The sequence below is a fragment of the Sciurus vulgaris genome, assembly GCF_902686455.1.
Source record: "Sciurus vulgaris genome assembly, chromosome: 10".
NCBI lineage: Eukaryota > Metazoa > Chordata > Mammalia > Rodentia > Sciuridae > Sciurus > Sciurus vulgaris.
Window position 1 is genome coordinate 121,812,527 of NC_136470.1, and position 20,985 is coordinate 121,833,511.

General features: G+C 50.0%; 1 long non-coding RNA gene across 4 annotated transcripts; it reads right to left on the reverse strand.

Annotated features, from left to right (window-relative positions):
• Positions 1-801: 801 nt before the first annotated feature.
• LOC306671133 lies at positions 802-17,330 on the reverse strand. Of its 4 annotated transcripts, none has more exons than XR_013766597.1 (4): positions 16,868-17,330; positions 9,377-10,626; positions 5,807-7,773; positions 802-1,554 (listed from the first exon to the last, which is right to left on the reverse strand). It is a non-coding gene; the product is annotated as an uncharacterized lncRNA (long non-coding RNA). The 4 variants fall into 4 exon arrangements; XR_013766598.1 differs by having other exon boundaries at positions 5,807-5,914; positions 6,081-10,626; XR_013766599.1 differs by having other exon boundaries at positions 802-991; positions 1,378-1,554; positions 5,807-10,626.
• Positions 17,331-20,985: the final 3,655 nt, after the last annotated feature.

The window sequence follows — 20,985 nt, forward strand, 5'->3', positions numbered from 1 at the left end:
GCCCTGCACATGCTAGGCAAGCGCTCTACCACCGAAGCCTTCGGGCATCTTCTTGGCAAAGCCTTCAAGGCCCTCAAGCGTGGCTCTGCCTGTCTTGTTCCCTTCCTCTTCCCATTTTTAGAGTCTTACACTCTGGGCTTCCAAACCCAGCTGACTGACTGAACCTGCTACTTACTTTTCTTGTCCTTACTCCCTTGTCTGTCTGAAGGACTCCTATGCAACCTTCAAAACCTTTTCAGGGATCTTTTGTTTATATATAGATCTTTACAAAAGCTAGTTCCACCTTCGCCCCTATCTTGAATCACACATTTAATTCAACCCCACATAGCCTCAAGCTTCCTGTTTGCATAGTTCTCCATGCCTGGGATGCATCTTACTTGGTTCAGGATCCTGTAAACTGGTACAGTAGTGGGGCTATGATAAGTGTTCAATACTAATAAGAAAGCAATGATTATAGTTATTCTTTATGAAGTGCTCTTTGTGCTTTATCCATGTAATCTTCATGGCTTTCCTAGGAGAAATAATTGACACACCCATTTACACATGAGGAAACTGAGGCTTAGAGAAGATAACCCTTTGCCACAGAGTGGATAGTGGAGAAACCAGGACATGAACCCTGGACACCTGAGTTCTGTGCTGGGCTTTTAATTACTCAAGCTGTCTGCACTGCTGCCATACAGTTTCCCCCTCAGTGGGGGGCACGAGGTGAGCCCCTGCCTCCACTCAGATCAGGGACCTCCTGGCCTCCAGGTGTGGCAGCAGCATTAGGCCTGGCTGCAGAGCCAGAGATTCTGAGCTGTCTTTTCAAGGTCACAATGGTGGAAAAGGAAGAGGAAGGAGAAAATAGAGTTGAGTCAGATGCTTTGTGGAATCTCTGGCCTTTATTGAATTCTGGGAAGAGGGAAAAAAAATGGCCTTGCTTATTTCAAGTATGTCAAGATAATCAGGGGCTCTTTGCTGTTTACATGCAATAATCTCTGACCACCAACACCTGCAAGCAAGGGGCCATCTGTGAGACCCAACTACCCTGAGCTGGAGCCCCAGGCTCTGGAGTGGGCCAGCTGGACCGAGATGGACAAAGCGAGAAGGAAAGGGGTGGGACCGTCCGGCCCTAGCACCCAGTGTTTCCTGCAGGCAGCATTAGGTCCCTGCCCCTGGAATGTGGGGCGGGCCCCTCCTGGGTGGAAAGGGAAGGGGACTGAGTGGCTGCCTCCACCCCTGTGGCACCCCGCCTCTCCAGCTGAGGCTGGCATCCTTTTCTGGGGCGGGCACTGGGCAATCCAGCTCAACCTCATTCTTCAACAACCCTCTTATTTGAGGAGGGACCCTGCGGCTCAGTGCACTGCAGAAACACAATGAGTTACACAGGCGACCAACCTGTTTTCAGAATTCCTGAAATCCCAATGCTCCCCTTGGTTAGGGCAGATCAGGTCAAGCCCAGTAAAACAGAAGAGATCCAGATAAGAGATCATGGGGCAGGCGTGGGGGACAGGAGGTAACAGCTGGAAGATGCTTATTCTCTGAAAAGCCGTTTATTTGTACAATTCCAAATATCTGAGTTGAAAATGGAAAAGAGCAATTAATTCGTTCTACTCATGCATGTACACATGGGATGAGTTCAATCAACAAACATCTGTTCATTCATTAAATGGGCTGCATGGGATGCCAGGTGTCAGTATTTGGAAGTGTCCCAGAATGTCTCGATGGATGTTTCTCATTTGGGAGTGGGTATGTGTGAGAATCATGTACTCAAGCTGGGTCCCATCTGAGATACTCCTGCCCTCCAACCTGAGAATCAGGATTTGGGGGAAAAGATATCTAGGAATGAGGACTTTGAAAAAGTGCCCAGGCAACATGAATGTGAACTCATCCAGACTGGAAGTATATTTGTCCAAATGTACCTAGAGTCCTATCTCTCTGGGAAGGAGTGGGCACAGTCTCCCACCTGTGCTCACTCATCCGTTCATTCATTCATTCATTCCACTGGAATTTTTGAGCTCTTGCCGGTCCCTGTGGTAGGCATGGCATTGCAGACTGACGCTGCCCTCCTGGGCCTCTCACGCGCATGAAGAACAATTGTGCCCCTCCCTCCCTGGCAGTGTTCCCCATTTCATTCTCTTATAATCCAAAGTCCTTACAGTGAGCCCGTGACATGCCCCTGACCTCCCTCATCTCCTCTCCCACCAGCCTCCCCTATGCTCTGCTCCAGTTCCTGCCTATTCCCACAGGTCTCCACGCTTACAGCTCTTTCTGGAATGTTCCTCCCCAGAGGTCCCCTCTGCTCACTCTGTTGAAGGCTACAACCAGCTCCACCCTCAGCTCCGGTTCCCCCTGCTGTCTCTCCTGCCTCTGTTTTTCTGCACACTTAATCAAGGACATATTCTGTTATTGTCACAAGGACTTTGGAGAGGCTGCCTTTGCTGAAGGCAGTGACTCTGCATTTAGGCCTGCACGTGCACAATGGGCCGCTGAAAGCAGGATAAAGCTCTGGGCACCTCTATTTCCTATCTGCCCCCTTTCTTACCTTAAACTGTGGGTCAGTCCCCTGCTGAGCTCAGCACATAGGCATGTTAATTATTTAAAGAATGTTCATCTAAAAACTAGCAATGCAAAGTTTATTAACCCAAATTTACCTAGTCCATCTTTTCCATTTTCAAGACAGAGGCCAGATTTGTAGCACCCTCTTTAGGAACCCTGGAGTGGCCTAGAAGTCTTTAGTCCTTATCCCACACCTTCCAGGAACAGCAGGAGGCCAGCAGGCACATCACCCCAGGATAAGACTTCCCACAAGCAGGAGCAATGGAACCCAAATGCCCCCTCCCAGGATCCCAGGTCTGAGGATAAACACCTGGGGCAGCTAGTGGAAACTACCCCCTCAAGAGATAAGGACTTGGGCTGGGGTTGTAGCTCAGTGGTAGAGCGCTTGCCTGGCATGTGTGAGGCCCTGGGTTCGATCCTCAGCACTGCATATAAATAAATAAATAAATAAAATAAAGATCCATTGACAACTAAAAAATGTTAAAAAAAAAAAAGAGAGAGAGAGAGATAAGGACTTCTCCCAAGGTTGCCTCTGGAGCCATCTCCCAGAACCAGACCCGAACGAGCAATCGGACCACAGCTCAGTTCTGCACCTCTCGCCCTGTCCTAATTCTTTCTTTTTAAACCTAAAGCTCATGTCAGCACCTGGAAGACAGGGCTGAAATGCCGGACCTCACTTTGCCTTCCCAATGTGACCTTATCAATTAAGGTCTCCTTTTCTGCTTCTCACCATTTTCCGCTTGATTTCGGGGAGCAAGTGGCTGTACCTGATTTGCTGAGACCCCCGGAGTCATGGCCTAACATGCCAGTAACATCATTTCCCTGTTTATGGTGCTAATTGTTTACTGCCAGCTTCCCGGGATGTAGTCCAAGCATACAGAATAGTGCCCAGCATGTCGTGTGTGTTCAGTAAATATTCATTGAATGGACTGAACAAGTAATAATACAGATAAATGTAAAATCACTCCTGTGGTAGCGCGGGCCTGAGAGAAGGAGGAAGATTCACTCCGCTTCTCCCAGCTCTTCGACTTTACAATTTTACTCTTGTTTTTCTTTGAAACACTATTCAGTGTTTACAATTATCCCAGGCAGCCAAGACCATTCCCTTCCATGTTTGTTAACATCTTGTTCTTCCCAGGGCTGGGGCCTCAGGACAGGGCAGCGGATGGCTGGTGGGGCCAGCAGCCTGGGCTGTCTCCCTGGCATTCCCTGGAGGGAAGGCAGTGAGGACAGTTGGTGGCCAGTCACGTACCCAGTCAGCAGGATCCCCCGAGCACGTTCAGTACGCTGAGATAATGGAGTTTAGAACAATTGTAAAAATACCTAACATGCCAGCAGGGATTCAGAGAGCAGATGCATGAGGTTCTGAGGCCCCTGGTCCTTCCTGGAAGCCAAGGGAGGGAGAGGGTCACAGAATGCCAGGTAGTGAGGCAGGAGGTGCTTGTAAAGAGGCCTGGCGACCTTGGAGAGCAGGGTTGTTTCTTTTTTTTTTTTTTTTTTTTGTTTGTTTGTTTTTTGGTTTGTTTTTTAGTTACACATGACAGTAGAATATATTTTGACATGTCACACATACATGGGATACAACTTCCCATTCTTGTGGTTGAACGTGATGTGGAGTTTCCCTGGTCGCGTATTCATGTATGACCATAGGAAAGTGAGGTCTGATTCATCCCACTGTCTTTCCCATTCCCATTCCCCCTCCCTTTGTATAATCCAGTGAACTTCTATTCCTCATCACCCTCACTTATTGTGTGTTAGCATCCCCACATCAGAGAGAACATTTGGTCTTTGTTTTGTGGGGATTGGCTTATTTCACTTAGCATGATAGTCTCCACTTCCATCTACTTACTGGCAAATGCCATAATTTCATTCTTCTTTATGGCTGAGTAATACTCCATTGTGTATAGGTACCACATTTTCTTTATCCATTTATCTGTTGAAAGGCACCTAGGTTGGTCCATAGTTTAGCTGTTGTGAATTGAGCTGCTATAAACATTGATAAGTATGCTGATTTTAAGTCCTTTGGGTGTATGCTGAGGAGAGGGATAACTGGGTCAAATGGTGATTCTATTCCAAGTTTTCTGAGGATCTTCATTCTGTGGAGAGCAGTTCTTGAGACTGTCATGAGCTAGCCAAGCAACTCCATTCCCAGGATCCCAGCAGAGATAGGAAAAGCCACCTCTCTGAACTCAAAGGACAGCCATATCAAAGGACTAATTCATTGAAGAAGAAAGGATGCAATGGTCAGAACCCTGGAGGAAGCCATCCTATCCCAGTCCTGCCCAGAGGGCAGAGGGCACAGCAGCCTTAGCCCAGCCATCCAAACCCTTAGCCCATCCAAAAATAGGGTGGGGTCACAGGTCATGGAGATCTGATGGCCTCAGTCACCCCTACCTTCCTTCCTTCCTTCCTTCCTTCCTTCCTTCCTTCCTTCCTTCCTTCCTTCCTTCCTTCCTTCCATACTAGGAATTTAAACCAGGGGCACTTAACCACCGAGCCACAGCCACAGCCCTTTTTTATATTTTATTTAAAGACAGGGTCTCCCTGAGTTGCCTAGGGCCTCACCAAGTTGTTGAGGCTGACTTTCAACTAGCGATCCTCCTACCTCAGCCTCCTGAGTCAATGGGATTACAGGCAGCATGCACCACTGTGCCGGACAGTCCCTTTCTTCTCTCTCCATCCCCTCTCCCCAGGCAGCTTGGGCCCATTGGGAGTGACATGATTGCCCAGCATCCTGATCAGGGTGTGCCTTGGGGCCATCTTTGGACTGATTGACATGCCCCTTTCCCAGAGACCAGGGCTGGGCTCTAGGAAAACTCGGAAGGAGAGAACACAAGGCCAAGGAGAGAGTGCCAGCTTCTCCCATTCTCTACTCAACCTCCTGCAAAACCTTCCATTAAGAATCAACCCTCCTGATTGTAAGGAAAAAGGAAAAAAGGACAATTCCAAAGTGAACAAACAGTGTGAAGCCAAAATCATGTCTCTTACCCCACAGGTCAGATCAGAAGGTCTTCAGAGACCCCTTATAACTGCAGGAAGGGTGTGTGTGTGTCAAGGGGACAAAAGGAACCTGTGATCAAATGCCTGCCTCTTTTCTATTAGCACATAGAGGCTCTGACAAGTTCTGCAGTCTGCTGTGTTCATCAAACCCAGCACTTCCCAAATTCATGTAACCAACTAATCTGTTGTGTTTATGTATGACATGCAGATGACAACTATTAACATTGCCTAGAGTTTGGACATTGGACAGTCTAGATCTCCTTTGTACCTGGTGTGCCGTGTGACTTTGGTCAAATTCTTGGCCACTCTCTTCCTCAGATGCTCATTTGCAAAATAAGTTCCTTATGTGCTCAGCAGAGTGCAGGTTGGCTGAGTCCTAGGAGGACAGCATAGCTCACATGGTGCACTTGGTGCCTCCGCCGCTATAGCAGCTCCCTTTCCTGGCTTCCCCCAGGGCTTGGCCCCTAGAGCCCTGAAGTCCCCGTAACTGCAGCTCCTCCCTTTGGACCTTGGCACTTCTACTAGGGCCTCCCCTTCCTTACCTGGCCAACAACCTGCAGGCTCAGCTGGATGCTCTTCTACTGTGACATTCTCTGGCTCCCCCAAGATGCCTGGTCTCAAGTCTGTGTTCCTGTGGAAACTCTATGTCCTATTTCATAAACACCTGTTGCAAGATTGTCAATTTTTTGTCATTCACCTCTAGCTAGTCAGTTGCTCCAGTGCAGGGCTGTTGACCATCGGCTGAGCACAGTATTAGATTGAAAAATTGCTTGGACATGTGAATCCCTGTTCACTCGTGACCCTCTGGACCTGTCCCTGGTATAACCTTTCTCCCTTTTTGTGGGGAACTACAGACTGGGTCATTCTTTTGCTGATGAAGGAATGAATCACCGGTCCCCAAGTACTCACATTATAAAATTCTCCCTCTAGGAGCACAGAGAAAGTGCTAGAGACTGTGGCTCAGCCTTGTCATGGGGAGTGTGATGGGTGGCACGTGATGGATGGCAGGGAGCCTGTGCAATGGAGAGAGTTGGGGAGTCCCCTGCCAGCTCTGTGCATCTTTTTGGATTCTGCCAGCTGAATTTGCACAGAGGGATGGTCATGTAACTCAGCTAAGGTGGGTCGTGGGAACATGAATATTGTTGGCAGATACTGAACTAAGGCAGTGGTGGGAATGGGGCAGGACATGGCTCGGAAGTACAGCCCAACCCAGACTGCCAGACAGGTGATGGGGAGCTGATGAGGAGCCAAGCCCAGGATGAGCATCCTGCTTAAACCTGAGGTGGGAGGCGGGCAGAGCTATTGACGCAGGCACAGGGGAGGGCCTGCCTAAAATGTGGCCTTGGGGCCTTCTAGCTTGGCCAGACCAGCCCAACAGGAAACCAGGGTTGGGAGGACCAAGCAGGGCGGGGAAGGATTGCAGGCTAGGCTCAGCACCTTGAGAAGCCAAAGGGCTTCTAAGGAGGATGGCTTTCTCGTAGAAGTCAAGGCTTGTGGCCATGCATCCTCCCATTCCCTTCCATTCTGGGTCTGGAAAAGTCTGCTCCTAATTTCTTCCATGGTCACTTCCCAGCAGGGAATCTGCTGGAGTGGGTTCCCTTGAAGGTGGGGCTGTGCATGGGCAACTTGCCACCTCCCATTCCTGGCTCCCTTTCCTATCCTTCCTATAGTCACTGTTGACAGCTGGAGGCCAGAGCTGCCAGAGTGGAAGATGCTAGGGCAGGCAGAGTGAGTACAGCTCTCCAAGAATGCAAACCTGACCTTGCCATTCCTTGCTGTGTACCTTCCCTGGTACCCTGCAGACAATCGGACAGCACTCAGCACTGGCCTCAACCTACTTGACCCTCCATAATGGTCTCAACCCCTTTTCTAATCACGCCTCTCACTGTTTCCCTACATCCCAAGCACTTGAGTGTAGTACTCAAAGGCCACCCCAGGGCCCATCTGAGTCCTGCTCAACCTCCACTTGCTGTTCAGGAAAGGAGAGGCCCTGACTCTCATCCAGGCTGCAAGTTTCACCCTGCAGGCAATTCTGAAGCTCCTGCCACTAACCAGCTGGCAGGGCCCAGAAGCAACACTGAGAAGTTGCAGTCGCAGAGGATGCCATGGCAACAGCCCCTAGTCCCCAATTTCCTACTCACCCAATTGAAGGGGCCACCTGCTCTGCCAGGTGCCATCTTGCCCAGCATCCTGAGTGTGGGTCCTGGCTGCCCTTCTCCTGAGGGTTTCCTGAGCCTAGATATGAGGATTTGGTCATTATGGGCGTTCCAAATATGTTCAGGAAAGACGTGAGATCTTTTATATTGTTCTCATTAGGGCTATTCCTCGGTGATGGAGACCCTGGGTCCTCATGCTTTGTCCTAACCCCCTTTACTATATGTTCCCATATGGCAGGGCCATCCCCTCCCTGCATCTCTGTCCTCCCTGCTCTGGCCTCCTCTGCTGGGATTCTCTAGCAGTTTCCTTCCCCTGTCTCTGAACTTGTCTTAGATCAAGTTCTCCTGATCTGAACTCAGCACGTATCTTGGGATGCTTTTCTGCCCCCCTGTTCCTCCGTCTCTGGATTCGTCCTATTCCCCATGCCCACTGCCGGCTTTCCTTAAAGTCCTCTTGAGGGCCCATCACATGGCCATTTATTCACCAACAACCCCTTCTCCCAGTCTCTGCCCCACCCAGGCCTAGGCTGGAGCTGGAGCTGCAGTGGGAAGAAGCCAGGCCTCAACCTTGGGCCTCTCACAGCCAGGGGGAAACCAGTTACAAGATCCTGCTGCCCAGGAGGCTGGGCAAGGTGCTCTGGAGTCTGAGAGGGTAACTGGGGCTCTGGGAGATGTATCTGAGTCTCTGCAGACTCTCTGGCTACTTGACCTCTGCTTTTACTGGCTCCCACCATTTCCTGATGGCCTCTGTGATGTCCATTGATCTCTGATCACATTTTTGGCTACACGTGTCCAGGAAGCCTCTTAGCCTTGAGCTGACCACCAGTTCTTGTGTCCCCATGATGGATTTACATGAGTTAAACTCTTGGCTGCTCCTGGATGGTGGGTTCTGCATGGTGCATTAAGCCCCAGCCTGGTCGCTGGTGCTCAGAGACTGTTTGAAGAAAGAAGGTTCTAGCCCCAAGAAGGAGGCTGCCTCTGCCACCTCAGGTGAGGAGGCCTCCACGGAGGTCCTCTCCTCCAAATTCTCTGCCTACTCCCCACGTGAACTGAAGGGTTCACTTGTTGTTGCCTTTAAAATTGTGAGTAGATCCGTGCATGGCCGGGCAGCTTGCTCTGGGCTCTCATGGGAGCAGAGGGCATGGGACCCACAGTGAGGCCACCCACCGTGGGACATCTGGCTGTGCTGCCAAAGAATGGGGCAGTCAGGATGGGCGGAAGGGCTGGCCCGCCCCGTTGTCCTGGAGACAGGTCCCAGGCATGAGGGGGCTTGAGGAGCTGAACTTGTCAACATGGTTGGACTCCGTTCTTGTTGGCTGGCCATGTCCAGGTAAGTGTCCCCAGGTGCAGGGTAGAGTGAACTGGTGGAAACTGGGCTGCCACACTAGCACATTGCAAGCAGCCCTGCCAGCCCCCACGGTCGCCTGGTGCAGTGGCCCTCCAGGGGCACGTGACCCTCCCTGCACCCAGCTCCCCAGCAACCGCCCATCCTGGGCCTGCTCTCAACCCTGGTGGGAGAGGCCCTTTGGTCTCACCCTGCTTCCTTTTCCCCCGAGGCCCCGTCCCAGAAAGGCTGTGTCCCTTCACACCTTGCACCTTTATTGGAGCTGTTAAGACTTTGTCTACACTGTTTTCAGGACCCTCTGAACCCTCTCAGTTTCCCTGTCCCCAAGGAAACTCACACATAGGCCTCAGATGCAGGGAAGGCACTGCCTCCTGTAAGGCCTTTGTGGATGCCTCTAAGCAAAGCCGGGTGGCCTGCTCTGAGCCACAGCTGTGGTGGCCACCTTCATTCTGCCTGTTGTCGTCTCTGCATCATAACCCTCCAGAAGAAAGGATTTAGGACTTCTCTGCTCTCTGCTGTGTCTCCAGGACTTGGCAGATGGAATTACTCAATAAACATTAGACACATCCACTGTCTTAATTGAATTCCTTTGGTTACAAGATTGGCTGAAAGGAAGTTTTTTTTTTTTTTTTTTTTTTTTTTTTTTTATCCCAGTTGAAGAGGAATCCTGAAGAGGGTTTCCTGCTCAGGGCTTGGGAAGGGCTTGACTGCTGTCACAGAGTGTCTTCCAGTCACCAGTTCCTGAGCAAGCTGGGAAAGGAATGAGTACCTCTGCTAGGCTTGCTCTCCCTCCTGCTTCCAAAGCTGGCAGAATACTAGTCACTCTCCAGATGCCATCTCAGGAGAAAAGAAAGTCTTATAACTGCAGGAAGGGTGTGTGTGTGTGTTGGGGGCCTCAGAGACGGCTAGAACTGAGGTGCCGACCAGTATTCATTTGCATCTTCCGTCTCTGCTCTCCCTCCTTCCTGTGGTGAGGGACCTAACCATCTATGACTCCAGAGCTTCTGGCTCCAAATTCACAGGGGAACTAATCTATTTCTTTACCATCTCACATTAAAAAAAAATCCCAGGAAAAGAGTGGGAGTGTGACTCAGCGGTAGAGTGCTTACCTAGATGCCTGAAGCCCTGGGTTCCATCCCAGCACTGCCAAAGAGAAAAGAAAAAGAAAAGACCTTCCATGAGGGGGAACTAAGAAGGCAGCTCCCATTCAAAGCTCATGGTTGGATAGGGTTGGAGAACGATGAAGAAAGATTCCAGAAGAACTGCTACACTGCTCGAGTCAACAAAGCCAAGTTGGCCATTGCACGGGTGAAGCCGCGACTGAATGAGTGAGCCGAGGGCTGCCCGTGCACTGGCAGGTGATGACATAGCTTCTGGAGGTTCGCAAATCACTCTCCTGGTTCTTACAACAGCTCCAGGAAGCCCACATTTCACAGATGAGGAAACAGACTCGAAGTCACACCCTGGATAACGCAGCCAGTACTTCACTTCCTATGGTGCTGGGTGCAGGGCTGGAGATTTTCCTCCCACCCGAGTGTCTGAATGTCGGCAACCCGACCTCTCCTGAGCAGTCCTGGACTCCTTTTCCTGGAAGAAAGGGCAAGGGTTGGCTGGAGGGAAGAGAGGGGACTCTCCAAGGTTAACTCTGTGACAGTTCCTCAGTCTTTGTCTCTCATGACCTTCAGACTGGTTAGTTGTTTTATGGAATGTCCCTCAATTTGGGTTTGTCTGAGGTTTTCTCATCATTAGATCAAGGTTAAACCTTATTGGGAAAGATACCTTGAAAGTGATCCACTCTTCTCAGGGCATTGTATCAGGGTTCCAAGATGTCTTATTGTGGATGTTAACCTTGTTATAGTAAAATCTGCTCAGTTTCTCTACTCTAAGCTCACTATTTTTCTTCTTTATAGTTAAAATTTTATTTGGCAAGAGCCAGGCATGGCGATGCTCTCCTGTAATCCTAGAAGCTCAGGAGGCTGAGGTAGGAGGATTGCAAGTTCAAAGCCAGCCTCAGCAACTTAGTGAGGCCCTAAGAAACTTAGTGAGACAGCAAATAGAAAGGGCTGGGGATGTGGCTCAGTGGTTAAGCACCTCTGGGTTCAATCCCTTATACATACACCCACAAAAAATTATTTGGGGAGAATACCATCCAAATACCATCTATCCTTCCGTCCGTCCTTCCTTCCTTCCTTCTTTCTTTATTTTCTTCCCTCCCTCCCCCCACTCCTTCCTTCTTTTCTTTCTTTCTTTCTTTCTTTCTTTCTTTCTTTCTTTCTTTCTTTCTTTCTTTCTTTCTTTCTTTCTTTCTTTCTCTCTCTCTCTCTCTCTCTCTCTCTCTCTCTCTCTCTCTCTCTCTCTCTCTCTCTCTCTCTTTCTTTCTTTCTTTCAATTGAACCCCAGGGGGACTTTCTCATATTTTTCATTTTGAAAAAGGGTCTTGCTAAGTTGCTGAGACTGGCCTCAGACTTGTGGTCCTCCTGCCTCAGCCTCCCAAGTCACTGGGATAACAGGCGTAGGCCATCACACCCGGCCCAAATACCATGTTTATTAAACTTTCACCCAGTAGGTTTAATATCCATGGGTGGATCTTGCCTTCAGAGATCTGGCACCCTAACGGTGACTTTATATTTCCTCATTCCTCTTGTGTTTATTAAGTGGAATTCTTCTGTAAGGGAGAATTGTCACAAATACTTCCTTAGTGACAGCAGTGAAGAGTTTTATGAGGTTGCAATGAGAACATACAATGGGTAACCTTACTCAGCCTGGGGTAGTCAGGGAAATCATCTCTGAAGAGGTGACTTATGCTAATTCCTGGAGGATCTAAAGGATTTATCAGGACACAGGATTGGGGGTGGCAGAGGGAATGTTCCAGGCATAGGGAACAGCATGCCAAATATCTTCACCTAAAGCTGATAGAGACAGAAATAACACCGCAGGTGTCACTTTGGTGGGGTAGAAACATTGGCCACCTGGAGGGACATCCTCATTTGAAGGAGGCAGCTGCTTCTTGCTCTAGTGGTTTCTACACCAGGTGGAAATGAGGGTCCAGTATTCCCACCGTTTCTGGTGCTTGGACCCAGGGACACTTAATCACTGAGCCACATCCCCAGCCCTTTTTTTCTTTTTTTTTTTTTTTTTACATTTTATTTAGAGACTGGGTCTTGCTATGTAGATGTTGCTCAGTTGTGGAGCATCTGTGGGTTCTGTCCCCCTTTTCCCAGTACCATAAAACAAAACAAAAACAGTCAATTTCCTTCAAGGTCTCAGTCAACTCTGACTGTGACCGTGTGGAAAGGACAGTATTAGTAAGGACTGTGAGGTGATCCAGGATGTTGGTCCACGGAAGGTGCTCAGCTCTCAGTCCTCTGGGCTGAGGACACAGCTGGCCCTGGTCTCAAGGGCATTGTAGTCCAAAGCTCTGGGCCTGCTGGCTTTGCTGCTCTACTTCCTGGGAGGGAAGGGCCAAGGCCATCTCTTCATGCACCCTCATTGCTAGCAGGACGTGAATGTGTTCCTGGTGGACTCACCGATAAGGCTGGTATGGAAGAGATAAGGGACCAGGGCCCCATGCCAGGATGCAGAGAGGAATTCCCACCACAGGGGGAGAGAAGAACCAGGGTCCACTCCTGAAGCTGGCAGGCAGGGCTTTGTGTTGTGATGGACTGTCCTTATTGTGAGTCAAAAGCCAGCCTGACATGGTGCTGGTTGTTCCAGAGGGAGAAGAGGGAGGGCATTTTCCTCACCCTTAAGGGAGACAATGGAAAACTGTTTCTCTTGCTTATCCAAGTAGGAGGCAGAGGTGGTGTCCTCTGAGCTGCTCTAGGGCATACCTCATTCTCTTTGGGCCTTGGATTGGCACCTACTGAGGAAGACTGATAGACTTGGTGTGTGTGGGGGGTGGGGGGGGATGCTGGGGATTGAACCCAGGGGTGCTCTCCCATGGAGTTACATCCCCAGCCCATTTTATTTTGTGACAGGATCTTGCTAAATTGCCCAAACTGGCCTGAAATTTGCAATCCTCCTGCCTCAGCCTCCGGAGTTGCTGGGATTATAGGCATGTGCCCCTACACCCAGCCTGATTTTTAAAGTTACCAGTAAAATGAAGCTATGAGGGAGTTGACTTCCTCCTAGAATAATTGTAAAAGTAATTAAAAATTTAGCATAAAATATTAATGTCCTAATTTATTGAACACTTATTCTATGCCAGACATCATGCTTGGGGATTTTCATCTACTATCTCATTTAACACTCCTCTCAGCCCCCAGGGTGCAGCTTAAGAGCTCTGTTTTCAGGACATACGTGGAACCTGATTAGAAGTTGCATCAAGGTCAAGCTTATCAGAACTACATGCTTCCCACCCAGTTTCCCCTCTTATTAACATTTTGCATTTGTATGATACCTTTGTCACAAATTGGTGAACAAATAACAATACATAATCATTAACTAAAGTCTATACTTTATTCAGATGTCCCTGGTTTTCCCTGTTATTCTCTGCCTGTCCCAGGATACCATCCACAATATCACATTTAGTTTTCTTGCCTCCTTAGGCTCCTCTTGTTTGTGACAGTTTGAAAAGACAAGTTCTGACTGTGTGCGGTGGCACATGCCTGTAATCTCAGCAATTTGGGAGGCTGAGATAGGAGGATTGCAAGTTCCAGGCCAGCCTGGGCAACTTAACAAGACCCCGGTCTCAAAATAAAAAATAAAAAGGCCTGGGAATGAAGTTCAATGGTAGAGTTGTTCTGGGTTTAATTCCCCGTGACACATGTATTCATACACACACACCCGCACACACACACAAACACAATTGCAAGTTCCAGCTTTGACACGATAATGTAGAAGGAGTCTGAGTTCCAGAGTCTTGGCTCAGATCCCACCTCTGCTTTTCTTAGCTGGGGATCTAGAATAGTTTATCAAAGGCTTCTGAGCTTCAGTTCCCCAGTGAAATCAATAAAAGCTAACCTGCAGGACTGTATCCTCCAAGATAATATGCAAAGAATGCCCAGCACAGTACCCAGCACACAGACCTGCTTAAAAAAAAAAAAAATCATGATATACTTGGTGTGATGGTGTACACTTGTAATCCCAGCATCTCAGGAGGCTGAGGCAGGAAGATTGTAAATTCAAAGCCAGCCTTTGTACCTTAGTGAGGCCCTAAGCAACTTAGCGAGATCCTGTCTCAAAAAAAAAAAAAGATCTGGGGTTATGGCTCAGGGGTAAAGCATTCCTGGATTTAATCCCTGGTACAAAAAATAAAATAAAAAACCATAAATATAAAATAAAAAATTTAAATTAAATAATAAAATAAAATAAATTAAATAAATAATAAAATAAAATAAAATAAGATAAAATAAAATAAATAAAATAAAATAAAAATTACAGTATTAGTGACATGTCCAGTTGCTTCACCCGTCCTTCCCAGGGCTGGCCTCCCAAGCGGCAGTCTGTGCGGCATCCAGCAACAACACTGGTGCTGACACACAGCCCCAGCCCCAGTCCCGGCACTGCACAGACAGAACCGAACTCAGCCGGGAATCTGCTGCTCCATGACAACCGGGTTTTCCCCATCTTTTCCAGTCGACCTTAGGTCCCAACATGTGAGCCAGTCCTGGTGACCTACTTGTCAGGAATGCCAGGCTATCTGCTCCTGGCCTGAGTCAGCGCCCGAGAGCTGAGTCTATTCTGCTCAACCCTGACCCCACCCCAGCCTTACCCTCCAGAAAGGAAGGTCGGGAGAGAGGTGATGGGCCTTCTGCTTGGTGAACTCTGTCCCTTCCACCTGTTTGCTCCGAGGAGAAACTCTCCTTCAGGGCGATGGGCCTGTGTTCAGGTGGGGGAGGGGCGCACGTGTGTCTGGGAAGGTGTGTTGGGAGGGGTTGGTTCCAGGCCTGCAAGAACAGGTATGCGCATGTATGCATGCGCGTGGTGTAGCGAGCATGCTCACATTGGGTTACGATGGATGTTGGTGGGCAGGGGTGCTTGTGGCCAAACCCATGAGTACATTCTGTGTCTGTCTCTTTGGTGTGGCAGTGTGTGTTGGGACAGGATGTGCACGGGCAGGTGTGGAGTGCGTTCAGTGGAGGAAGGAATCACCATCTTGCCACGTGTCTCCTTGTGCCACATAACCTGGGCAGGATACAGACGCAGGAACACATCAGACGGATGGAACCTTCCCCACTGTTACGGCCGACAACTCTGCAGCAATGGGCTCAAACCACCCCTTGGGCTAGAAGCACCTTTTCTCTCAAAGCTGGAGGGAGGTGGGCTGGCTGAGCACAGCAAACAGTTCACGTTGCCAGGGGAAAGGCCTGTGTCTGATGTGCTGGGTTCAGGCGGTGTCTCCCCGCGGCCTTACCTGCCCGGCTTCCCGTCCCTGCTCCTCACTCCTCAGGAGCCTTCAAGAAGGAACCCCCAACCAATTCAAGTGCAAGGTTACGAACTCTCTTTTTATTTCCTATCTGGAGTGCACCTTCCTCAGATCTGCATGAGGCTCACTACTTCACCTCTTTTAATGTTTTTGTGTCAAAAGCCTTCTCGGTCACCACCTTTTAAAACTGCAGCTCACCTCCCACCAGTTCTGCCAGCTTTAAACTCCTCAGCCCTCTTGCCCTCCTCTCTTTTCCCCAAAGCTTGTCTTACAGTGTGGACCAGCACTCAAGAGGACACAAGTACAGAAATTCGGAGTGTGCATTTGGAAATACCCACACAGTAGCATCTATAGATACTATAAATTTTGGGGAGAGGGTACTGGGGATTGAACCCAGGGGTGTTTTTACCACTGAACTATGTCCCCAGCCCTTTTTATCTTTTATTTTGAGACAGGGCCTCACTATTTTGCTGAGGCTGGCCTCAAACTTAAGGTCCTCCTCCTTCAACCTCCCAAGTTGCTGAGATTACAGGTGTGGGATGCCACACCTGGCTAGATGCCATGAATCTTCCCTAGCAATTTGACCTTGCCCAGAAATCCAAATGCAGATTGGGGGGAAAAAAAACTACTAGCTTTTCACCACAAAACCTTTAAGGATCACTGTTCTAACACAGTCTTTAGGGTTTATTTAGTTTCCTGTATATTTGCTACTCACCCAACTCCTGCTGGAATGTCAATTCATAGGGCAAGGATTTTGTCTGCCTTCTACCCCACTGTCTCTCCAGCACCTAGAATAGTGTCTGGCACACAGTAGGTACTTCAAGGCTATTTGTTTTTGTTTTTGTTTTGGGGAGAGGGGTACTAGAAATTGAACTCAGGGGCACTTGACCACTGAGACACATCCCCAGCCCTATTTTGTATTTTATTTAGAGACAGGGTCTCACTGAGTTGCTTAGCACCTCGCTTTTGCTGAGGCTGGCTTTGAACTCGAGATCCTCCTGCCTCAGCCTCCTGAGTTGCTGGGTTTACAGGCATGCGCCACTGCACCTGGCTAAGGTATTTGTTGAATGAGTGTGTGCTGAAGACCTGGTCTGCAAGGGGCAATAGAGTCAGGCACACAGGGTGGAGGCAGGCAGCAAAGGCTCAGTCACATGGCACTGTCCTAGCTTCATTGTTCCTGGGTCCAGACCTACAGGGACCAGTGTGGGGGCAGTCGGAAGTGGAGCAGGCCTTAGGAACACACTTTGGACCAGGTTACCCAACCTGAGGGAGTGAAGCCGGATGATGGTACCACAGGTGTGGAGGCCAGGGTCTTTCTTGTGGCCCAGGAGGGATGGGGGCTGGGAGCCAAGCAGGCTCCTCCATTCCCTGGAAAGCATCACCAGCCCCCTCCCCGTGCCCTGAGGTGGGGCTTCTGATTCAGGGGAGGAGGGGTAAAGGACATTGGCACCCCAGGATTACCTGGAAACTCTGCAAGGGCCTCGTTCCACAGATCACTGCTCTGATCTGTGCTCTTGGTCTGAAGCCCTGTGAGTTGTCCTCAGGACTCCAGTACCATAGAGGATGGCTGGGAATGGCCGTCCAGATCAAAAGTACTCAGTCTCCACCCCAGCCCAGCCCCAGGGAGCTCAGGGCTGGCAGGACCAGGCAGGAGCAGCTCTCTTGGGGGTGGAGGGAGGTCTGGTTCTGCCTGCCATTCCCACGTTCCCACGGCTGGGCTGGCCCAGGCCCACGTGGCTGTCAGCGCCTGGGCCTGACTCAGGGACCAGCCATGTGACAGGGCTGGTTCAGGGCTCACACACCCCTGGCCACCTGCACATTCACTCCTTTTCAGCAGGGCCAAGCCCTCGGGCTCAGCTTCTTCTGACCTGAAGACTCCACCCCCAGAGTCCATTTCATCCTCCCCCACCTCCAGGGAATAGTAGCAGGGGCGGAGTCTGGCCAAGGAGGAGGGACCCGGGACCTCTGGTCAAAATATCCTCTGGGCTAATATCTGGGTAGTGTTCAGGGCCACCTGTGACTTGGCCCTGGGATTGGAAGTAAAACTCAGTCAGTAATGCCCTTTTACCTGTGGCTGAGCCTCAGACTAATGTCCACTAGCAAGGGGTCCCTTGGTCTGCAAGTGCCACTTCTCCCTCTCATGGTCCTTTCAGAGGATGCTGAAAGGGGAGGATGCCAGGAGGAAGCAACACTCCAGCTGGAGAAGCAATGAGAGGAGGAGAAAGTCATTCTGGGGCAAAGAGATGACGTGTGCAGAGGTCTGCAGGTGAGGACCATCGGGCTCCCGGAGCCGTGGTCCACCTGCTATTTGTATGGCTGGACATGCGCAGGAGGCTGGTGGTTATTTGGAGCCAGAGTTTATCCATCACCAACATCTACAAGTCGGTGCTGGGCTTGAGATGGAGTATGAATGGCCATTGCTGCCACAGTGCTGGGCAAATGGCAAGGTACTCAATAAACATGTGACATGAATGAATGAAGGAATGAGTGAATGAATGAATAAATTGAAAGAGGGCATGGCCACTGATAGAGAAATAGAATGGAGGAAAGAGAATTCAACTGTGCTGAGACACAAGACCCAAACCTTGGAGAAAAGTCCTTGGGATGGAAGACTGCTTTTCTTTAAATTAAAGAAGGTTACTGTCGTTTTCCAGGCAAGGCTTTGCTGTGGGTTGTGCAGTTAATCAGGCTGTGGTGAGTTTGGTGTTTTGCGGCTGATGCAATAGGCTGGGAGGATTTCTACAGTGTTTCCCATTGGGCAAGCCAAGGCCACAGAGGAGAGTCTGGGCCGGCCTTCGAGCTAGAAGAGAAGGCCAAACCGATGCAAATGAGGGAACCAGAGCAGGGAAATGACCACACTGTTGCCCAACACACCTGGAATGTGTCCCCAGGTAGCACCTTTGGACTCGCCAAAGACATTTATCTGAGGACAGAACCTGACATTCTGCTTGCTCAGAATCAAAAGCCGACAGGCCCTCAGAGTAGAGCAAAACGTGTTCACACTACAATTGAGTGACGACCGACTGTTCTATGTGCCCACCCTGGGGCTGGAGGTTTGCTTGGTGGGTGAGGGCACAGTGCAGACCTGGGCCAGTCACAGGTCTGGGTCTTAGTGAGCTGGTCAGCCCTGCTGTTCAGGCTGCATGGTGAATACTCCAGGCCCTTGGGCCCCCTTTGTGGGTACTTCTGCCCCAAGGAGAAAAACTGCAGTTTCATGCAGCTGGAATGCCAAGGCTTCCTGGGGAGAGATAAGGAAGATGCCAATCATGGACACTGCCCAGATCTTCATTCCCTAGGGGAGACAGGATGCCCAGTACCCAGATGCAGAAGAAGCTGATGTGAAGCTAATGAAGCTATGCCTTAGGGTGCTTCCTTGAATTGACTCTAGACCCAATTTTTTGCCCCAGTACTGGGAGTTGAAGCCAGGGTGCTCTACCACTGACTACGTCTTCAGTCCTTGTTATTTTTTACTGTGAGACTGAGTCTCCTTAAGCTGCTGAAGGTCTTGCTTAGGTTGCTGAGGGTGGCCTCTAATGTGTGATCCTCCTGCCTCAGCCTCAGAGTTGATGAGATTATAGGCACATGCCACTGTGCCTGGCTTAGATCTAATTTTGTATTCACCATTTTACATACTTGTTCTTTTTTTTTTTTTTGGAGGCTGGGTACCTGGGTACCGGGGATTGAACCGGGGCAGCTTAACCACTGAGACACATCCCCAGCCATTTTTATTTTTTATTATGATACAAGGTCTTGCTAAGTTGCTTAGGGCTTCACAAAGTTGTTGAGGCTGGCCTTGAACTTGTGATCCTCCTACCACACCTGGCTTGCATTTTTTTATCAAAGACCCCACCCACATACCCCCATTTTAAGCTTCAGGCCTCACAAAACTGAATCCACCCCTCACAATTCTCCTTGACTCTGGAAAGCCGTCAGCAGATACTGGGTGCCTTGGGGCTCAGGGTTACTGGGTGTCCTTCTCAAGCCTCAACCAGAACCCATGTCCTGGCATGGGGGTCAGATGGTAGGGGATTCCGACTCAGAGCACATAGTGTACCCACTATAGCCCTGTGGAGAAGCAGTCAAGTTGCTGGGCCCAGCATGGCTGAAAGGAGACAGTGGGCAGCTACAGAAAGTTCAAAGTGTGGGAAATAGCAGCCCGACAAGTGTGAATGTACCAGATCAAATAACACTGCTAATGGTGTCCATATGGCGCACTGGTGGGCATTTGATGTTGACCTATGGTTGACCGCTAGCTTAAAGTGGTTGCTGTGATATAAAATACCGACTTCAAAAGGGAGAATTTCATGGTATGTGAATTCTATCTTGCTTTTTAAAGGGACGCTGAGAGCTTGGTTGCAGAGGCACTCGGCACAGGTGCTGGATTCAAGCATGGCGCGTCCATGAAGCCACTGCTTGTTGCTGGGGTTTCTGGTCTACTCCAGAGGGCTCTGTTACACAGCAAGAGCTATTAGGGGAGACTGCATTCCAGCAAGTTCCTCACTTGGGCTAGGAGACAAGACAGTGACACTGCATACAAGTTTCCTGTCTGGCTGGGGTCCTTGGGGACAGTGGCTTTTGTTAATCTCCAGGTAATTGGGCCTCGATTTGCTGCCTCTATCGTGGCATGTTTTTATTAAGCTCTCTGAGCCTGGCACATGCTTGAGCCAGGGGAGGGGTTAAAAATCAACCAGGAGGTGGATAGACGGGAGGCTGGGGCCGCCTCTCATGACTCCTGGGTTGTTCTCCTGCCCTGGGGCAGTGTGCTACCTCCCACTCTCCACAGCACTGTTGGTCCTGGCACTGGGTAGGGACAGAGCCCCTTTAAAGAGGAGCTTGGGGGCTGGGGATATAGCTCAGTTGGTAGAGTGCTTGCCTTGCAAGCACAAGGCCCTGGGGTCAATCCCCAGCTTGGCCTCCCAGGGGCCCAGCAGAGCCACCCAGTCTCTGGCCAAGGCCCCACCCTTTCATAGGTATCCAGACACCTGGGGCAAACATGTCTATCCCCAGGATCTGTCCAATTCCTGCTCCTTCACTCCATTTCAAAGTGCACCAAGCAGCCCCCTCTCCAGGCTGATCAGTTAGTGAGCATGTGACCGAGAGCCCTAGTGCCTTGGAAGGAAGGGCACCAGCCAGAAAACATGGTGCTCCTCGCACCTTACTCTGGGATACGTGGCCAGGCACATATGTGCACACATGCACACGTGAAGCACATGCATGCCCACGTCTGGGCACCGATTTTGTCATCCCCCAAGGAAATAGTAAGGTGACTCTTGGCAGACTAGATTCCACAAAAGGCACAAATTCTTCAAAAGCCACTGCCAAAGGTACTGAGTTGGAATGGTGCTCTGGGCTTTCTGCCCTGGATCTGTGCTATCCCCCGCTGGGCTCTTGCGGGGTGCATATGGCAGGTAGAGCTGAACAGGACTCCCCTGCACAGTGGTTGCTATTTTGTTTTGGACCCCAAATGTTAGCAGAGGGCCAGAAGTAGGTAAGTGCAGGGCCCCAACATTCAGGCGGCTCCAGGGACAGCATTCCTTTAGGTGAGCAACCTATTTGCACAGCCAGGACCCCAGTCCAGG